This window comes from Galeopterus variegatus, unplaced genomic scaffold, assembly GCF_000696425.1.
Source record: "Galeopterus variegatus unplaced genomic scaffold, G_variegatus-3.0.2 Scaffold4181, whole genome shotgun sequence".
Classification (NCBI taxonomy): domain Eukaryota; kingdom Metazoa; phylum Chordata; class Mammalia; order Dermoptera; family Cynocephalidae; genus Galeopterus; species Galeopterus variegatus.
The window spans coordinates 86,723-94,704 of record NW_007730292.1 but is presented as its reverse complement, the minus strand read 5'-3'; positions in this window follow the sequence as shown (position 1 = coordinate 94,704).

The window sequence follows — 7,982 nt, the reverse complement described above, 5'->3', positions numbered from 1 at the left end:
CATCCTGCAATGTTTCCACAAATGCCTCTTCACTCTCCTTTAATCTCACCTCAGTGGGGACTGTCAGCATTATGTGGGGCCTGCCCACACTCTGCCTCACTAACACCAAATGCTACCACTCACTTACACCCTCCTCATCCATGCCTAAAACCAGAATATATTTCTTTTGTAAAACTACATTATCCTGTTGCCTGCCCCCTAACGTGATTTCTTGCATATTCTTTGGGCTTGTCCCTGACATCAGCCTCCAGACAGATGGAGAGATGGAGATGGGACTGGGACTAAATTCGGCCCCCCTGTCAGGAAGTGTCCCCGCTTCTGTAGGGCAGTAATTGTACCTTCTAACTGGGGCAGGGATCCTTCCTGCAACTGGAACTGGCATAGTGGGCCCTGCTACTACCTCTCAGTTCTATCAAAAAGTCTCAGAAGAACTAAGCATGGAGAGCATCTCCTCCCTCCTGTGACAGGTCACTCATGGCAGTTGACAGTTGCTTTACAAAACCACCAGGCCCTTTACTTTCTTACAGCTGAGAAGGAAGGCACCTGCCTCTTCTTGGGGGAGAAATGCTGTTATTATGTAAATGAGTCTGGGGTGATCCAAGACAACTTAAACCGTTTCACTGAACCCTTGGGTACCCTAGTATCCAAGTAGGATACTTGGGTACTTGTGCCCCTACTAGGACCTCTAACTGTGCTGGAACTCATCCTACTTTTTGGTCCCTGTCTCTTTTGGTGTTTGTCTAATTTGTTGCAGGAACGTATGCAGACTTTCATGAACCAAAATGTCGCCGAATTGTTCCTGCGAGTAGGATATCAGCCCCTCAGAATCAGCGACCCTTCCCCAGAGCAGTACGGTCTCCCCACACAAAACCAATACCCCACCACCTAATTGTTTTGCCCGCCAACATAAATCTTTTATTTTTCCATATCTTCGCCCATCTCCAGCAGGAAGTAGCTTCAGAAGAATGAGACCTCTGCCCTTTCCCCCTTTTTCCTATACTTAAAAGGCAGGAATAATAGATCTGCAACATAACCAGCACCATCTTGGACAAGCCCAAGTACAAAATGGTGCTGTCCACCTCCTCCCCTCCCATCCTCCGTTCTCTTTTACAAGAAGCCTCATGGTTTCAGAGAAAATGAAACTTTCAGCATCTCCACATGTGCAGAACCCTCCATCCCCATGACCTAACTCAATCCCCACCCCGGAATTACATCACCCAGCTCTTGGCACCAACATACCAATATAAGCTCTACCACCCCCACACCTGGTGCTGTCCCCCATTTTCAGGGCAGCCCTGGCCTGTCCTCCATTTTGAGTACAGCCTGGCAGATTTCTTTATTTAAAAAGCTTGAACAGTACCCAGTATCTCAGCTCACTTTCTTTCACTTCTCTCCTGCTTTTCACCTCCCCCATCCCATTCCCTCAACCCTTCCTTTAAAAACCCCTCAGTAAATCTATACCTTTCAGATGGGATAGCCTACCATCTCCTTCAGCTGAACACATCTGCTTTTCTAACACGAGCCATTTGACTTCTGAGGGTTTTTTTTTTTTTTTTCCTTCTCAAGGGTGCAGGCAGCCAGACCTGAGTCCAGTAACAACCCCAGTACTTTTGTTAAAACAGCACCAACAAAAAAATTTGGTAGACTCAATTACAGGTGCCCTCGCTGTCCCAGTATCGTTGCAAACATTTGTATAGAATTCCACCAACATGCTCCCTTCACCCATTTATTGATGTAATTAGAAAGCAGATTCTACTGTTCTGTTTGTTTTTGCCTCAAGTCCTTTGGTAACATTTTAATGTTACAAAGGATAAGGAAAGTAGCATTTCAAGCAAACAAAACTTGGTCAAACTTGCCCAAACTTGAACAAAATATATGACCCTAATATTTGTTTCCCTTTTCTTTTGGAGGTTTGAAGAGAAAGGATATGGTGGATATGAGAGGGAACTTAGCCAGAGAACATCCATCTTTGGGGTAACTAGGTCCAAGCAGAAAATTTCAGTTAACCGTTAACTTGGGAACTGATAATCATCAATTCCTCAAGGTTAGCAGAGGAAATAAAAAACAGACCATATGGCTGGAACTGCTCAGGGATGAAATCAGGACCCAAAACGATCTTTCTCAAAAGTCTACTTCTGTTTATCTCCCATTATACCCTCTTATGTTGATTTACTTTAGAGATTGCGTGCCTAAAATTAAGAATTAAAACTAAGTTTTCTTACCTCTCTAATGAACTCCAAACAGAAGAAGTCCAAGAGAAAGACAAAGCACCCTAGCTGATAATTAACTCATCTTGTTTAAAGGAAAATTGCATCCACATTGGTTAGAGGTATTTTTATGTTCCAGTGATGCTTGACTGAGGTTATTGTCTTTGAGCTCTCCCTAAGAGATAAGGACTCCAACCCTGAAATAACATCAAGGGCTTGAAGCTGACCAGTCCACCAACTGAAGACTCCATGACGCCAAAGCACCCAGTCCATCACGGGACCCTGACATCTGACTCAGACCCTCTGCTGATTGCGTGACCAGCCTCCTCCTTTGCCTGCAGAACAAAACCCTTACCTCACCTTCCCACCTCTTCCCCTTTGTACACCCCAGAACAGACATCAGCAGGCAGGATAATTTTAGCTTGTCCCATTCTCCAGATGCCAGTCATCTGAATAAAGCTTCCAATCTTTGCACCAACTTTTGGGCTTTCAGGTCATTTGTTTAGGGAGAGGGCAAGCCAAGCCTGGCTGCCAGTAATAGATATGGTGACTGAATGTCAGCAAAAAAATGTTTCAGTCAAACGTTCAAATCATAAAACTTAACTTTTTTCTGGAACTAGTAGCAATGAGAGAAAGATGTGAGACTGCAGAGCAACATAATTGAGCTCAGAAAGAAGTTTCTAGCAATCAGTGCTTTTTAAATGGAATAGGCTGCCATGGGAGGCAACGAACTCCCACTGAGAGGGAGAATTTTATGAAGAAGCTGAATAATCAGCTGCCAGAAAATGTTTTCTCCAGTTCAACACAGTTATTAAGCATTTGTTACATGCCCATCCCCACAAAGTGAATGAGGACTCTGTTGGGTGGGGGGTTGGATTTGATGATCCCATGGATCCATTCCAACTCTAAGATCCTATAATTGTATGATTTCATCATATCTTGGATCAAAATTGTTTTCCGCACAGGTGACAAGAACAGAGTTTCTCCAGACTGTAATTTTTGATATTTAATAATATGAGATAATATAGTTCAGGGCTTAAGACCTTGCCTTTTGGAGGCAAAGTGATCTGGGTTCAGACTTTGGGCAAGTGGCCTAACCCTTCCAAAACTCGGTTTTTCTCAACTGTAAAATGACGATACTAAGAAAAACTGCCTTGCCTTTTGGAGGCAAAGTGATCTGGGTTCAGACTTTGGGCAAGTGGCCTAACCCTTCCTAAACTCGGTTTTTCTCAACTGTAAAATGACGATACTAAGAAAAACTACCTTGTAATTTTGTGAAAATTAAGTGAGACGATCCACATAAAGTACTTAACACAATGTTTAGAACATTGTAAATGCTCTATAAACGTTAACATTGAAAAGGGTAAGAGGGAAAAAAATGAAAGGGAAAATAAAATTAGAGAAAAAAATCTTTTCAATAATATGCTTTATTTATTTATCTGGCTAGTACAGGGATTGAACCCTGGACCTTAGGGTTATCAGCACCATGCTCTAACCATCTGTGCTAACCAGCCAGCCCTTAACAATATGATTTACAAAATAGGTAACACTTCTGTGTTAGTTTCCTAGGCCTGCTGTAACAAAGTACCACAAACTGGGTGGCTTAAAACAATAAAAATTTTTTGTCTCACAGTTCTGGAAGTTAGAAGTCAAGGTGTCAGCAGATCTATGCTCCTCTTGAAACATGTAAGGGAATCCTCCCTTGCCTCTTAGTTTCTGGTGGTTTGCTTGCAATCTTTGGTTTTCTTTGGCTTGCAGCTGCATAACTCCAACCTTGGACTTCATCTTTACATGGCCTTCTCCTTCTGTGTGCCTGTCTTAACATGGTTGGCTTCTCATAAAGCATCAGTCACTTTGGTTTAGGGGCCCATCCTATTCCAGTGTGACTTCCTCTTAACTAAGTATATCTGCTATGGTTCTATTACCAAATAAGGTCACATTCTGAGGTACTGAAGGTTAGTTACTTCAACATCTCTTTTTGCGGGGGAAGGGAAGAACACAATTCAACCCATAACACTTTGTAAGTTACATCTACATAAACACACCAAGCAAATCTGAAAGAATTGTCAAAAATAGGCCTGTATCCTGATAAGGGATGGCCAATAAAAGTTTACAGGAAATACGGCATAGTTTGGCTTCAAGCTAAACTTCAAGTCAAGCAGGCCTTCATTTAAGGAGGCAAAAATACCAGCTGAGGTTTTCTTTTTTGGTGGTGGTGGTGGGCACGGTACAGCTGGCTGGTACAGGGACACGAACACTTGACCTTGGTGTTTATCAGCACCATGCTCTAACCAAGTGAGCTAACCAGCCAGACTAAGATTTTATGCTTTCAGCTACACCCAGATTTTTAAGGAGACTGGCCCAGTGATGCCTGAGAATTTCTAAACACCATCCCACTATTTTAGAACAAACTTGACACCAATTGTATTTTCCTCCTATAATTAGACTTCCAGACTCCTGACCCCTCTCATTCCAAGAACGTTTTATTTGAAGGTACTTCTGGATGTCAGTTCTGCTACACCATTCATTATCCAGTTTTAAAAATGTACAGAGCACCTTATATAAAACGCTTTTCAAGAACTATCTTGAAAGATTTTCTGTTGCAATCCATTTTTTCCATTTCCATGCACATGTGCGGCATTGTAATATTCTTTCCCTTCATACCATTTGTTTGTGAGCAGTCTACTAAATATGTCTATGACCCTTCTTCAACTGTGCCATCTACTGGACAAGTAATACACACGGAGAGAAGTAGTTGCATTTGGAAATTCACACATCTAATATTTGTTCTATATAGCTCACACTTTGTAGGCAAAACAATAGGATTATTTAGCATTTCTTACCTTATTCAAAATAGTTTTTTTCACCATAGCCTGCTGTAATTGTAAAACTGGATTTTGCATTGCATCCGTAAATTATGTGTAACCTTATCTGATGTTTATGTTAGCATAAAAGTTCTACCATAATTGTGGACTGAGATTAAGGCTATTGGGGCAGAAATAATTTTACGAAGGTATACTGAGAGATCAAATGTGAAATCGACCAGGGAAACACAAACCAACAAAGTTGGGAAGTGCTCCAAAGCCAATTACAAGCTGGAAAGATTTTATGGGAAAGTTTGGAAAAGGGCAGCGGACTTCCCACACTCGAATTGTCCCATTTTCATTGGTGGGTAAAATACAGAAGCTATGACTATTGGTTACAGGTTACGGCACACAAATAACTTGGCAGCTTACTCAGAGTTAGCAGGCTGTATACATTAATCAGTACATCTACAATTTTAAGAACTTACATGAATTCTTTGTTTACAAAAAGGATGTCAACATCGAATCACAAGACTTTTCCCCAAGGTTAAGTTTTAGAGTCTGTTTAAACCCCGTATCATTATTTATCATAATCATCAAACTTGTAAAGTTTCCTGTGTGAGCTTCTGAGCTCTGGACTTTGCCTTGCCAAAAACTAAATCACATATATTGTGAATATATTCTCAGTGAAGTCCTATGCCTCAACTTTAGTTCTGTGATTCTGTTTGCAGATGGGGGTCTCTTTAAATGCTACCAAGGAGGCCCTCTGACCATTGTTTGCATTGAATTGGTGGTTATTAGCCTTGTCAGCATACCAGTTTTTTCTCATTTCACTGTTGTGTGTATAACAACCTTTTTTCCAAATCAGATTTGAATTTTATGTATTTCAAACTATTGTATTATTTCACTTTCTCCACATTTACTAAAACTATGTGATAAATGCTGCCAACCTGTGGTCATTATTACTCTTCAGTGAATTTTTTTTTTCTGTCCCTCACAAGTCAAACAGAGAATTGAGAGATCCTTTAGGATCTGGTGATTTCTTTTCTCCAACTGGAAGAAGTTATTTGTATCAAGTTTCTTTCCTATCTTTAACAGAGAATTGAGAGATCCTTTAGGATCTGGTGATTTCTTTTCTCCAACTGGAAGAAGTTATGTGTATCAAGTTTCTTTCCTATCTTTTGGAAATTAAACTTTCTTACGTGAGTCGGATGATTTACAAGTGTCCACTGTTGAATATTCAAACTACATGGCTGGAGGCCTGGATTGGCAGAAAGTATATTTAATCTGGGGGTGGGGGAGGCAGCTGGCTGGTACGGTGTTCTGAACCCACGATCTTGGTGTTATAACACCACACACTCTAACTAACCAACTGAGCTAACCAGCCAGCCCCATATTTAATTTAATGGATTCTTTTTTTTCCCTCCTCCTCATATTTTCCTTGTAAGTCAACAATCAGGGTAGACTTGCCTTGAGAATTCAGGCTTTGCTGAATTTGTCATTCTCAGTGAAGTCCTATGCCTGAACTTTAGTTTTGTGATTCTGTTTGCAGATGAGGGTCTCTTTAAGTGCTACCAAGGAGGCCCTCTGACCATTGTTTGCACTGAATTGGTGGTTATTAGCCTTGTCATTTTCTCTCTTGGAGTCAGTTGCTTTCAGAAAGAGCCACCTGTTTCCATAATCCTTGTATTATTTTCCTGTTTGTCCCAAACTATCCCTTCCCACCTGTATCCCATCCTAGTTCACCATCAGTGAATGTCTCAGCTATTTCACATGTACTATATGCCAGGGACTATCAATACTCCACCCACCATCAGTGATGGGGTCCTCAGTCCCTCATGGTGAGTGACCACCACCACAGTCCACTCACAGCCAGCCAACCCTGGCAACAAATGTCTTACATCAGGTTCTCTAAAGCAGAGCCTGAGACAGGGATTCAGAGCCACACGATTTCTTGAAGGCATACCCTTCAGGAAAAGCCTTTGAGGGAGAGAATGAAACAGGACAGAGAAGGGAAAGAACCTGAGATGGATATAGGCTCAGATAAAGCCTAGCCTTGGCCTGACAGAGAGGGTTCTGGAGCATAAACTGCATCATAGTTTCCCCCGCTTGGGGCAAGTGAACCAGCCTTTTGTACCCCATATTGATTGGTCACTGGCTGGGGGGCTGGGAGGGGGAGTGACTCCTGAGTATGGCAATTCTCCAGTCTCTGGAGAAGCAGCAGAGCTGTGAGGACTTAGCAGCCAGAACTCAGAGCAGCCAGGAGACAGGTGTGCCACCTCAGTAAAGGGTCTGGACAGTGAACCACAGTGGACAACGCACACAACCACCAAATATTTATTGGGCATTTACTGTAAGCCAGGTAAGGCAGCAGAAGCAGGGCCTCAGCAGAGCCCAGTAGCACTCTCCCTCTCTCTAGCCAACAGACCCAAGTTATGTACTTTCCCCCTCTAAACCCCTACCTAGAACTTCCCACAAGGCAAGGCTAACTGGACCACATATCTGTTCCCCACTACTGTTTGCTTTCAATTCCAGCTGCAATGCAAACTAAAACTCATTCTATCTGCCATCACCCTATAGGGGAGGTCTATCCCCAGGGCACCTGGGAATTGGTACACACTACTTGAACCAAGATTCTCAATTCAATTTGGTACAGTTCTTTCTATGGATTTAGCTGCCCTCATTCCTGTCAGTAATACAAGTGTACTTCAAAAAGTTTACAGGAAAATTTGTATTATCTTTATTTTATATATATATTATCTTTTAATTCTACTTTTCCAGGAAGTTTTTGAAGTACCCTCATATAAACCAGTCCACTGTTTTGTATGTCTTCTCTTCTCTATTACCCTAAGATCCCTTTCCCTTTGCCTTAAGATGTTAATTCTACTTTTCCAGGAAGTTTTTGAAGTACCCTCATATAAACCAGTCCACTGTTTTGTATGTCTTCTCTTCTCTATTACCCTAAGATCCC